Genomic DNA, 14,028 nt, shown 5'->3' on the forward strand with positions numbered 1-14,028 from the left:
TAGTTTAGATTAGTTTTCGATTCTATCCTAATTCCAAAATATGATTTTAAAAAAAATTGCAGCTTTTTGTGATGATTTTTTTAGGAACTTTCCTTCAAAAAAAAGTTGTTTGTTGTTGTGTGGTATATGTTCTAAATTTCTTTCGGAATATTTGGAATGATTAGCTAGATCTTTTTTTTTTTTTTGGGTCTGAAATACGATTACTATTATATTCTCTTAGCGAAGTTATGAGGAAATACATCAAGAGCATCAATACATAATAAGTCTAATAGAGCAGGTGGGGGATTAGATAACCAATTAGGTGGAAGATAATTTGAACGGCATGCTTTGGCTATTCAATCCGCTGACCGGTTAATAGCTCTGTTGCAATGGGCCAAGGAGATATTCTGGAACATCTTCATCTTGTCTTGGGCCCGGTCCAGGAGGGGCTTCACTTGCCAGTTCAACTCTGTTGTAGAACTGATCGCTTGCACGAATGGGAGACAGTCAGACTATACTTCCAAAGGGAGTTCCGCTCGGTTAGAGAGTAGATCTAGGGTTTTGAGGAAAGCAAGAATTTCCGCCTGCACAGCCGAAGAAGCGTTCACAATTTTGGTGAAACCATCCACTAAACAGCCTCTGGAATCCCTGCAGATGCACGCGTTTGTTGCCTTGCTTTCACCCGATCGGACATCTTCTTCAGTCGTTGCTTCTGCTTCGTTGTGTTGGGCGAAGGAGGCATCAATATTAATTTTGAGCATGTCTGGGGGAGGGGGTTGCCATCTGGCAGGTGCTGTTTCCTTCTTCTGTTTATTTTCTTTCAGATGGTTTATGATTCTGAGGTTATCAAACAGAGCATTTGCTTGGATTAATGTGTGCTTCGGGTTTAGGGGGCGGTAGCCGAAAATATACTAATTCCGGTCATTCCAAATACTCCAAAGAAGAACAGCAACTTGGCCGAGCATCTTGGTATGTGTCGGGTTGGTTTTAAACTTGAATAGCCAGTCATCAAACCGTGTTAATCCAAATCTGGATATTTTAATTTGCAGAGGTGCGGCTCTCCATATTTGAGCTGTCCATAGGCAGAGTAGTAGGATGTGTTCGGTGGTTTCAGCTTCCATATGGCAAATGGAAAGTAAATGATCAGGTATTATCTTCCTTCTGTAGAGATTCTCCCTTGTAGGTAGCGCATTGTGACATGCTTGCCATAGAAAGTGTCGGATTTTAGGTAGGGTTTGAGAGTGCCAAATGTATTTCCAGAGAGCTGGATTTGTATGTTGCGATGAGGTTACTGCTGTGGTATATGTGCTGGTTGGTTTCTCTCTTACTGTAAAATAGCCACTTCTCGTTGAATAAATTCCAGATTTAGTATTTGTTCATACCATCTTGTCTGCTGAACTGGGCAAACCAATAGGGGTAGCAAGTATTTCCCTCACAACTTGTTCATCAAACATCGACTCCACCTTGTCTCCATTCCACTGTCCAGTCCCTTGATCTATGAGTTCTGCCACTTGAACTAGTTCATTTCTAGTTGCCGGGCCGCCTATAGGGCCACTTTTTAACCATTTCTCCTCTCTTATTGAGATGTCTTTTCCATTCCCCACCGAGTACATAATATGATGAATGATAGATTCTCTTCCTCGAGTTATACTTTGCCAACCCCATGAAGGATGAGATCCTCTTCCAGCTTTCCAGAATTCACCTTGCGGGTAGTACAAACCCTTCATAACTTTACTCACCAGAGATTGAGGATTTTGTGAGATACGCCACGCTTGTTTCCCCAACATAGCTGTATTGAAAGCAATTAGATCTTTAAAGCCTAGGCCCCCCTCATCCTTTCTAAGTTTTAAATATTCCCATTTCTTCCAGTTTATACCAGCATGCCTACTATTCGTTTTCCATTAGAAATTAGCAATCCTCATCTCAATAGCTTTGCAAATAGATGCTGGGATCTTGAAGATGGACATAGCATATTGAGGGATAGCCTAAACCACTGATTTGATTAAAATCTCTTTTCCCGCTTTTGATAACAAACTTTCCTTCCAGCTTTCTAACTTCCTGCTAACTCTCGCTAGGATCCAAGCGAACATATCTTTCTTCGAGGTACCCTAATCCGAGGGAATGTCTAAGTATTTCCCTGTTTTCTCAATCTCTAGGACTCTCAATTCAGTAGCCATGTTCCTTCTCAAGGTAGCAGGGCAGAATTTGCTGAAATATATGCCTGATTTATTAAGATTAATGGCCTGACCAAAAGCGAAGCAATATTCGTGTAGGATAGCCGCCAAATTTTGACATTCTAAGATTGTGCCATTGAGGAAGAAAATAGAATCATCCGCAAATAACAAATGTGAAAGAGTAGGGCAGCTATTGTTCATCTTAATTCCTCTAAGTGTGCCATCAGTTACTGCTTTTTTCATCATAGGAGGTTGAACATTGGCCACAATTATAAAGAGGTATGGGGATAGTGGGTCAGCTTGGCGAATCCCTCTTGTTGGCTTGAAAGAAGGCAGCAACTCCTCATTAAAATTTACACTGAACGTAACTGTTGAAACGCATTGCATCACCCATTGTACCCACTGTTCGTAAAATCCCATTTTAGTTAAGCATGCTCTGAGGAAATCCCATTCAATCTGATCATACGCCTTATGTATATCTAGTTTTAGGACTGCTTGAAACCACTTTTTCCTCTCCCGAGTTCGTAATCTATGGAGAACCTCCTGTACAATTAGTATATTGTCTTGTATTTGCCTCCCCCCCACGAATGCACTCTGCTCTTCTACAATGAGGTGTGGTAATAGAGGTTTCAATCTATTGGACAGCACTTTTGAGATGATTTTATAAATAAAATTGCAAAGGCTGATGGGGCAGAATTATTCCAGCTTTTCTAGGTTTGAAATTTTGGGAATGAGGGTTATAAGTGTTCTATTTAGGTCAGGATTAAGGTAACTCGTAGTGAAGAAGTGCTGTATTTCTGTCAGTATGTCCTGGCAAATGTCTGGCCAATGCTTTCTGAAAAAAAGGCCATGCATGCCATCAGGTCCAAGAGCTTTATGGGCTCCTAATTGTTGCATAGCCTTTGTAATCTCCTCCATACTAACAGATTCCACCAAATATTGATTCATTCTCTCATCCACCGAAGCTGAGATTTGTTGTAGAAGGGGCTGAAAATCTCGAGGCCCCACCGTCTCATATAACTTCTGAAAATAAGTGCCCGTCATCTCTTTTAACTGCTATTCCACGCGCACCCAAACATCATCTGTATTTTTCATCAATGAAATCCGGTTTTTGGTTCTCCACTGAATTGTTGTGGCATGGAAAAATTTTGTATTTTTATCCCCCCATTTTAACCAATGAATTCTTGACCTCATTCCCCAGTACATTTCTTCTTGTCTCCACAGCTGGTCAATTTCTTTTATTAAATTTTTTGCTGCCTTGCTTTCTTGAGATACTCCTGTGCTGTTCATTAATTCTCTTTTTGGCATTGGTAAATTGGTTTTGACTCCATTTCAGCAACTTTTTTGACATAACCTGTAGTTTTTCCACCACATTAAGCTATTGGAATGCAGATTCTGCCCAACTGTCCCTGACAAGATGCACGCATTCCTCCTCCTCTAACCAGAAGGCTTCATATTTGAAGGCCCTCCCCTTCATTCTCTTCGTTGTGCTTGTCGAAAGAATGATTGGGGTGTGATCAGAACCAATGGTTGGTAAGGCTACGCATTCTGCTGTGGGATAGGTAATGCGCGATTCTAAATTACATAACGCTCTGTCTAAACGCTTCCTAACCAGATTTTCCCCTTCTCTGTTATTTGTCCAAGTAAAGGCAAACCCTTACATTCCAAATCCAGCAAAGAGCATTGATGCAAAAAGTCTCTGAACACCGTAAGTCGGTAAATTTATGCTCTTTTCTTGCCTACTTTCTCCCAGCGATATAGGATTTCATTAAAATCACCCATGCACAACCAAGGTAAATGATCACATAAACTTTCTCTATGAATATTCTCCCATAACCTAATTCTCTCTTGAAATTCATTTGGAGCATGTGTAAATGTGATGTGCATGCGCTGGTTGTCTGCTTGTAGTTGGTATTGAGTGAATATAACATTTTCCGTGAAAGATTCAATGGAAAGAAGTACCTAATCATCCTAAAATAGTGCTAGACCCCCTGCTATACCTTCTAGATTCACTAAGAAACAATGCTGGAAATTAAGGACGCGTTTGGTAACATTTCTGTTTAAAAATTGTTCCAGGGAACAGAAATAGAAAAAAATATTTTTGTTCCGGGGAACAATTTTTGAAGAAAAAAACGCGTTTGGTAAACTTGTTTCAGAATAAAAAATGAACAGAAATACGTTTGATGAATTTGCATAATTTTTTTATTTCTTTTAATTTTTTTATTTCTTTTAATTTTTTAATATTTTTTTTTATTTTTTCTATTTTCTTTCTTATTTTTCTTTTTATTTTTCCTTTTTTTCTTATTTATTTTTCCTTTTTTTTTCTTTTTCTTTTTCCTTTTTTCTTTTTTCTTCTTTTGGCGAGAGCCACACCGTCGTCTCCCTCCACTACATCGGCGACTGCGCTTGACGCCTCCTCGCCGCCTGCACGCCGCGACGCCGGACCTACGCCCGACGGCTTCGCCGACCTCTACGTCCCTAAATTCGTTGCCGGCCGCTCCGTGTTCTCCCCTCGCGACACCAGACCTGCATCCGAAGCCTCCGCCGATGACCCAGCGACGCCGGAGCCCCAAAGACCGCCCCTCCGCCTCACGCCTGATCGACACATCTGCAGGTCTCGAGCCTCCGTTCGCCACCGCCGCATCAGATCTCATCGCGCCATGACCCTCGACTTCGAGATCCGCTCGATTGTCGACCCCACGCCGGCCCACGACTCAACCGGCCGTCCTCGCCACTCCGCTCCTCGACGTCCGCCGCTCGAGACCCCACGGCCGAGCCTCGCAACGCAGCCGCCGCCGCCGCCAAGCGACCTACGACCCAGCTCCGTGACTCGCGACCCGGCCCAGATTCTGCTGCTGCCTTGAGTTCGAGCTTGCCGCCGTTCACTTGCAATCGCACCCCCTGGCCGCTGGGCGAGCTCGGCCTCGTTGAATCTGGGCGAGATCGAGCTCACCTAGCCTAGCGCGAGGTCGGCCTCGCCGGGGGCCGGTAACGCTTCGGCGAGGTTGCCAGCCCTCGACAATTGATCACCGGCCATGGCCGAGGTCAACGACTGGCCAAAGAAAAAAGAAAGAAAAAAGAAGAAGAAAAAAGATAATATTGGGCATCTCCTAAGTTACTAGGACTCCCAAGGCTTGAATTGTCAAGGGAGAGCCCAGCCCTTGACAATTCCAACTTAAAATCTTCATGGATGGTTCGCTGGCTTATTAGGGTTAGCCACGAAAGCCCACTATTCAGACTTGTTTGCCACATGGATAGGAGTTTCCACTAGCTGAGTGATGTGAACCGTAGCTGCCTTAGATGTTTGAGCACCATAAGGACAGAATCATTTTCCTTTTTTTGAGGATGAAAGTTTGGCAGTCTTTATTTTTATCTCTGTTCAGTCCTCTCCCTGCAAATTGATCAGCCATTTCTGCATCAAGTTCCTTCATATGTTCCTCATATATCTCCATGACAGATTCCTCATCAATGCAGCTACTTCGTCGTTTCTGAGGGCCCTTCTCCTGCAGGGTTATTAGTGTTTGAGAAGGAGAGGTATGGTTGCATTCCTTGGAGCATGAGTTTTCAGCACTACCCAGTTGTTGAGTTTTCCACATATGCTGATCATGTTGCTGCTGTTCCGTTTCAGGGACCGGTAAGATGGGGGTTTTGGGCACACTCTCCTCTCCTTCTTGCTGGAACTCTTGTTTACCATAAAATATTTTCCCATAAGGACTAAGCTCCCGTGCTTCCGCTCTAAGCCAATGTCTAAATCGACCTGGTAAGTAGCTCTAAGCCAATGACTCCTCATATGGTATTTCTTTACAAAAAGTAGCATAGTGCCCAATTTTCCCACATGAATAACAATAGTGCAGTAGCCGTTCATACTTAAACTCTACCCACAAACTTTTGTTATCGAGATTCACCAAAACTCCAGTTTTTAGAGGGTTTTCCAAATTCAGCTTAACTCTAGCCCTACCAACCTTATAATTACTGTTTCATTTTGCTTCTAATTGCACCTCCACTACATCTCCAATTTTTTATGCAATTTCCTAAACAACTGCATATGTAACTCTCCCAAAAGGAAGGCCAAATCGATTCACCCAGAAATCACAGTGATTAAAATCATAACAAATGTCAAGTGTGTCGGGGTCGCACTACTTTAGGACTAATAAATTACTTGAAAATGACCACGGCCCAAAATCTAATACCTGTTGTTTTTCAGCCTCCGATGGAAAAGAAAAGGAATAATATCTAGGCTCAATCACAGCACAGGTAAAATTTTCATTCCGCCAAACTTTTTTCATCATACTGATAAATGCATTAAAGTTCACATTAGGCTTATTAAAGAACTTCCCATACAGCGTTTTTTGGCATGCTAGCAGATTTTCTTCAGGAATTTCACCTGGAATATCCACCACATCTTCCTCAAACCAAAGATTGCCCAGACTCTTGCAGAGGGCCGCCAACCTCCGCTCTTCAACATACTGATTTTCCATTTTCTTGTCTACACAAATAGTATCAAGAACTATGAAAATAAGCTGGTCTAATTTTTGGAACCAGCCGATGTGGGGAGCGAGGCTGAGAGTGGACGAAGGGAGCTTTGTTTATGCGAAATAAGGCTGAATGGAGTTGACACCAGTATGATGAAGATGGTTGGTGAGCGAATGAGAATGATATTTACTACAGATCGGGCTCGCCTCAGAGTTAATGATGGGATGATGGATTTTAGGGATTTATTGTTTTCACCAACAATTTACTCTGAATCGTTGGTACTGGGATGGGAGAAAAGATGATTGAAGGATTGAGGGGATGAAGGGTTTCAAAGCTGTAGATTTAAGACTACCCAAATGATAGGAGGGTGCTACTCAGTCGATAGAGAGGGATCTCCATTGTCGGAGAGGGTAAAGTGATTAGCTAGATCAAAACCACTCAAATCTAAGCCTAAGTCAGTCCGCTCTATGTTGATTTCTGATTTTTTATTTATGTATTTTTGTACTGATCTTTGTGTTGATTTTTCGAACAACTTTACTCGTGAAAGTTGCTTGTAATTGTGTGGAAAATGACGATCTATCCTACATGTTGTATGTGTTTAATTGATATATGATTTGCAAAATTTTGATTTGTCTAGTGTATGAATTGCATGAGTTAATGTGAAAATGTGCTGCATGTGGCATCCCAAAAATTCAAGACAAGCTCTATGGTGTATTAAAGCCCATAACTAGGTAATGAAATTAACTATGGTTTAGGCTTTAGCCATTAGTATTCTCTTAAGGCTAAGTGATATGCTTGTGTTCATGAATTTTTGAAATTTGGATTATAGGATAAATTAATGAGATTAATCTATGCTTGGCTATGCATTTTATAGACTAAGTTCCCATAAAAAAAATGTTTCAAGATTTTTGGCTATGTGGAATTTAGTAATTAAATTCCTAAAAGAAAGAATAAGAAAAGGGGTAAAATTTGATTTTTGTTTAGGTTCGGCCTTAGGCCCAAGAGTGGACCTTTAATGGGCCAAGTTGGCCGGCCCATTAAAGCCCACAAGTGGGCTGCCGTCGACTATGAAAGGGGGAGGTGTGGCCGGTTGTGTTGTTCGGCCAAGTGAGAGAGAGAGAGAGAGAGAGAGAGAGAGAGAGAATCATGCGAGAGAGAGAGAGAGAGAGAGAGAGAGAGAGAGAGAGAGAGAGAGAGAGAGAGAGACTGAGGCCGAGAGAAGAGAAGCCGAGAAGGGGGAGGAGTCGCCCGTCGCCGCTGCACGCCGCCCGTTCGTCCGCCGGGTGCCATCGTTCTCCTCGGTCTAGAGGCAAGTTAGGGTCCTCTTGCTACTCTTGCATGTGTGTGTTGCATGTATGTTCTTGAGTGATGTTGCTGTGTCGCATGAACCGCCTGAGTCAGAATGTTGTGAGAGCTTGTATGCATGTTCTGAGTTCGATTTTGACTTTGATTTCTTCATGAAAGTTGTAGCCAACATCTTAAAATACAACATACTAAAATTTGGTGCAAAATGATGGAGATTTAAGGGGTCAAACTCTCATCCTACGGAGACACTAGATCTGGAACTGTTTTGCTGACCTTGTGGTAGATTTGAGGTTGGATGTTGATTTTTATCAAGAATCTCTCTTCGACTTCTTAATGAAACTTGTATAGAACATCTTAAAGACGGTAAATCTGGAGACCCGGTACTGGACACCCGAGACTTCATGGACCCATATGGAGACTGTTCTTTGGAAATTTGACTTAGATCCCTTCATGAAAGTTGTAGGGGACCTCTTGAAGTAAAACATATCCAAATTTCAGTGATGACTACACTGGACGTTTCGGTATAAGGACTAGAAGCTTCAAACGACTATCAGAAATTATCTAAAACGAATCTGGCCTAGAAGTCTTAGCTATAACCTGGTAAAATTTCATAATTTTCTTAGGTCGTTTGGGTATTTTAATCGAATTATTTCCAAAATTGCACATTCTTTTTTTATCCGAAATTGCATGCTGTGATTGTGTGGATGATATCTTTTGTGTGGAACTTTATTGGCCATGTGTTTTCCATGAAATCACATGGCCAATAAATTCCAAAAAATCTTACTGTCTTGTTTATCATATGCCTTAATCTCATGATTTTTGGGAATCATATGGATATTTAATTTAAATTTTTTCAAAATGGTGTAAGCTGGAATTTAAATAAATTCCAAAAAGGCATGATAAATGGACTATTTGAATGGTACAAAATCCATAAATCTGATTTTTATGAATGATTGCGTCTTGCTGCATGTATGATGATGACTGATGATGCATGTATAGATCAAAGGATGAAAGTGATTTTGTTTTCCATTACATCATGTGCCATGTTAAGTTGAGACCTAAATTGCTAAACATGAAAAATGATAAATGAGGAAACTGTTTGTGGCGGATGATAATGCCTTGGGAGTATCAGGATGCCCGGAATGGGGGTGCCGGATGCCCAGAATGTATAGAGATACATGGCTGGATGGCCCTGGGAGTATCAGGATGCCCAGAATGGTTGGGTGCTGGAAGCTTCGGAGGTCTTTGCCCGATGGGATGCCTCGTGATGCGAGTTGAGATGCAAGATGCTCAGAATGTGGGGGTGCCGGATGCCCGGTGGCCTTAAGTGGCTAAATGCCGGAGGTTTTTCTCGTGATGCCAGAATGGGGTGCGAGTGTAAAGTATGGGATGAAATTGATGATCCCGAGGAAGAGTGATCTGGTGATCAAATTGAAAATTAAAAGTGGAAATTCAATCATGCACGTATGACATGCTATGATGATGATCACCTATGGCATGATGATATGCATATATGACATGATATGATGATGATCACCTATGGCATCATGATATGCATATATGACATGATATGATGATGATCACCTATGGCATGATGACATGTATATAAGATATGATGATGATATGCATATATGACATGATATGATGATAATCACCTATGCATGATGACATGTGATGAAAATGTATGATGGTATATGCATGGCTTTGAGGTAAGTATGCTTGGATGCATGAGTGACATGTATGATGTTGTGATTGTATTGTATGATGCATTGAGTGGTTATTGGATTCCTTTACCTGTTGAGTGGTTGTACTCACCCCTTTGAGGACCAACATTTCAGATTAGCAGGATCTCGCTCCCTGTTGTCACGCGGGGCGTATTTTACGGCATTCCTTTAGATGTATAGGTCGAGTGTGTGGAGATGGACTGTCCCATCATTCCTGGACTGACTTTTATTCGAGTGCGCTCTTTAGTTATGTATGATGTGGGCCTGGCTGGGGGCCCCGTGGCCCAGGAGTTCATATCCGTCCATATTCATCGAGACGGAGCGATGCGTGGGATGTTGCCGCCGCCACCGCCTGATGCACTGGGATGGGTGTGAGGGCCCATGCGTGAGAAGTAGGAGCTGCAAATTTTTGGGATGGTTAGCCGACACTAGTGATGGGGGATCTTGCACGTGAGTCGTAGTGGGTCGACTATTTCTTTTTGGGTTTAGGTCGAGTGTGGTTTCATGACCTGGCCTTTCTTTTGATGTACCGACTCAAGGAAACCCATCTTGAAAATATGTAAATAAAGTGTCGTGGATTTGTCTTTTCTCATGATAATTAGTGGTGTGCAATTGTATCATGGTTGTCGGAGGGGGAAGATGGAGATATTATATTATGCTTCCGCTAATGAGTCGCGCCGGGACCGTTTTCAAAAAAAAAAAAAAAATGTGTCTATGTAGTTAGTGTTCCATTAGGTGTAACGTCAGGTGCCTGTGGCGACCCTAGGTGGTTCTGGTTGTCACACTGCAGTAACATATAACTTCGATATGCATGTATGTTTTCCCTTTTTTGTCATGACTCACGTGATTTCATTTAGGTCTCAGACTCTTAACAAAAAATACTCCTCATTGCATGTTTTGTAAATTTGATTTTTCTTAAGATTTTTCTTAAAAAAAAATACTCCTCATAAGATAGCTGAAATTATGCTCATTCTATGGTGCTGAGATCAGAACGGAACCTTAACATATATGCACCTTACCATATTTGTTTGAGTCATCTAGGGACCAAATATTGCTATTATTCCTTCTAGACTATTGAACCACATGATACAAGATTTATGTACATATTTAGGTCATATCATTTAAGCATAATTTCACAAAACTGTTCATCACACCTAGGATTCCCATGTTCGTCATTAGGAACCTTGAGTCAACTTCTAATGCCATTAAATTGTATGAAATTTTTGCATGCCGACTTAGGGTTAGATAATTATCCAAGTTGTTTCTTGCATCTGATTCTAAGTCCCATGTGATTTATTCATGTCGTTTGTGCATTACTTGATTGACTTTGACGTTCTCTAATATGTGCTAGTGTTATGTTTTTCTTAGTTACTAACATGCGCACCTTTAGAAATCTTGATTTTAGAGCATTTAGTTGACCTATTTAGGCTCAAACCTTTCTAGGAAGTTGTAAAAGCACTCTTAGAGGTTACCAATGCCCCTAATTTCGTGTCGATCACTCATCGTTAGGGCCACTTTCTATTCGGACCTTTCTAGGAACTAGACTAGAATTTGGACAAGGGATCAAATTCAGACCCTTGTTCTAACCCCTATCTAGATAGACTTTTCATATTTTTGTTCCATTTTTTCTGCAAGGATTCTACACTTGACGTCTTAAGGAAACTTTTGTTTTCATTATGTTAGCTATATTGTGTGTAAATTTGATAATTTTTTAGACTTGTTTTGATAGGACAAATCCTTACGATATTGGTTGAGTATTTTGCTATTTTTAACAATTTTATGACGTGGTGCTTATTATCCGATTTTTATAGAATCATGTTTAGCTCGTTTAGGAAATCTTTCTCAACAAAAGTTATTCGTTATCATGTCATTCATTTAAGGAATTTGGTCATTGCCAAAGTATCATTAGGTGTTACCTCATCCAAGTCACAAAGAACTATAATCCTATTATGATGTTCCATCAAAAGAACGAATTCTTTTCCACTTCGTGATTCTTTATATAGTTCCGTTTCCTTAAAAGACTCATCGTGAACCAAATCCAATGGCATGACAAACGATTAGGGAATTATGAGGTGCGCTTTGTTGGTGGTGGTGGGATTGATTGTTTTGACTTCCTATTACTCTTTAAGGATTCTTTGCTAATAGTTAATGATCCCTCCAATACTCAAGCTGGAGTTATATGATTATGATTATCGCAAGAAAGTCTTAGTGGATAACCAAATTGACCACGTCAAGGCCCTAATTGTAGAAATCATAGCAGTACGACACTATTACACTCCACAATGTGTTGCTAGAGTCAAAAGACTGAGTTGGATGGTGAGATGAAGACCTACCACGTTTCTATTAACTACATTCATTGTGATGTAGAGCCAGAGCATAAAGTGGCCCTACTTGAAATTCCCAAGCCTCATGGTCACCAACAAGCATATATGGTTCAACTCATTAGGGAAAGGGACAATACCTTAGCTGAAGTGGAATGCTTGGCTAATGATAACATGCGTCTCCACATGAACCCTTCTAGTTCTTCTAGGTCATGAGTTCCTTGGAATTTCCAATTTCAATTTCATTTCTGTGTACTTGTTCAAACCCATTTGCCATCTATTTGGAATTTTCCTGAATCAATGTAGCCATGTTTTCTTGCCTTATAATGGTTCAACGAAATGGCATTTCACTTTCAATTTAATTGTATAATTTCTTTTCAAGAAATTTTGGAAAGAGTTTATATGATATTGGGGTCGTATAAATTTCCTTCCCATTATTTCATTTGAAGAAAATATAAAATTGAAAGGTTTATATATTCTTGCCAAATTGCTGATCAATACCGATTAATCTCCTTCTTTCTTTTCAAGATGATTAAAAAATGGTTGAAAGGTGTTCTTGCATAAGGACTCATTCTCAAGGAAGAATGGAGAATGAAGACACCCATGTTCGATTGACAAATGTCAGAAATCAACTTACTCGAATCACTATTATGCTGGCATAATTATTGATGCGTGATGGGGTGAGTGAATCAAGAATGGAAATTTTTATGAGGGGATTTTTGTGGTTAAGTGTATGGAGTAGTGTATATGATAAACACACAAAAAGGAATAAGAAAAGATAAAAGCAATCTCCTTCCAAGGTATAAAGGCAGCGCCACCAACTGAGGATGAGGATCGAGATCTACGAAGTTCACCACCAAGGCCTAAAGCTTCCACCAGCCAAGGATAAAGGACTTCGCGATAGGAGAAGCTCACCACCAAGGCCTAAAGATTCCACCAGCCAAGGATAAAGGGCTTCTTGGCTCACCAAAGAGTGATCTACGCTCCAAGGATAAAGAAACCGAAATGAGTTATCCACTCTCCGAAGGAGTTCACTCAAGTTGAGGAAATCAAACGAGCGATGGTTTGCTTGGGAACTTTTGGAACTTCACTCCTCATTTTGAGTTGTTCAAACTCGCAAATATATTCTTCAACGCTCATCCCATGTTGTCTTAGGGAGTTCAGTTTGAGGAAGAGATCTTGCTTATAGTTGTCGGGCAAGAACCTCTTCTTCATCAACTTCTTGAGTTTTTCCCAAGACTTAATTTGGCCTTTTCCTTCCCTTGCTCGTTGATGCTTTAGATTCTCCCACCATAGAGAAGCATATTTGGTCAGCTTTAGGACAGCAACCTTACATTTCTTCTCATCCGAATAGGATTTGAAGTCAAAAATTCATTCAATCCTCCTGAAACTTCATCAATTGGTCATACACGACATCAAAAATGGCCTCCCATTGATACCTATCGATATACCACAAAGTACCAATAAGTAATTAACATTATTCATTCAAAATGATCCATCGAAGCACATAATGCCCAACTTCTTTATTGGCTTGGATAAGCATCGATGGTTCTGAGTTGGTCGATGGAGCTACGTTGGATGCTCCTGCATCATCCTCCCGGGGTTGTTTGAGATCTGTCCTCAAATCTAGAAGGTTTTCATCCTCTAAGTAAGGAGAAAGGTCTCCCACGTTGAATATTGCTGAAACTCCAAACTCTCCCGGAAGATCAATCTTGTAAGCATTGTCGCCAATTCGCAGAATAACTTTAAAGGGACCGTCAGCTCTAGGCATGAGCTTGTTCTTTCGATGAAATGGAAATCTCTCCGGAAACACATCTGCAAATTCTTTCAACGAGCAATGCATTTTTGGATGTATGGGTCGCTCTATCTTACTCTTTTTCTTGACCACAAGCAAAGCAAATACATTGTTTTGTTTGCTAATGGCTCTCTCAACCCGTGTTTCGCACAAGGATAAATTTTCCTTACAAGAATAGGTTGATTATTATGTATGGAATAAGAACTAAATGGTAAAAGAGTAATGCCTTTTTGTTCCTTATGCAAAGAGTTTGCGTT

The 14,028-nt window shown here is 40.8% G+C and overlaps 1 long non-coding RNA gene across 9 annotated transcripts; it reads left to right on the plus strand.

Moving 5' to 3' along the window:
• The first annotated feature begins 483 nt into the window (after positions 1-483).
• Positions 484-7,158, plus strand: LOC104425665. Of its 9 annotated transcripts, none has more exons than XR_005547442.1 (9): positions 484-769; positions 870-948; positions 1,029-1,126; positions 3,546-3,715; positions 3,803-3,861; positions 5,611-5,687; positions 5,782-5,913; positions 6,358-6,407; positions 6,497-7,158. It is a non-coding gene; the product is annotated as an uncharacterized LOC104425665 (long non-coding RNA). The 9 variants fall into 9 exon arrangements; XR_005547443.1 differs by having other exon boundaries at positions 5,628-5,687; XR_005547444.1 differs by having other exon boundaries at positions 3,546-3,686.
• Positions 7,159-14,028: the final 6,870 nt, after the last annotated feature.

Source organism: Eucalyptus grandis, chromosome 11, assembly GCF_016545825.1.
Source record: "Eucalyptus grandis isolate ANBG69807.140 chromosome 11, ASM1654582v1, whole genome shotgun sequence".
NCBI classification, from domain to species: Eukaryota; Viridiplantae; Streptophyta; class Magnoliopsida; order Myrtales; family Myrtaceae; genus Eucalyptus; species Eucalyptus grandis.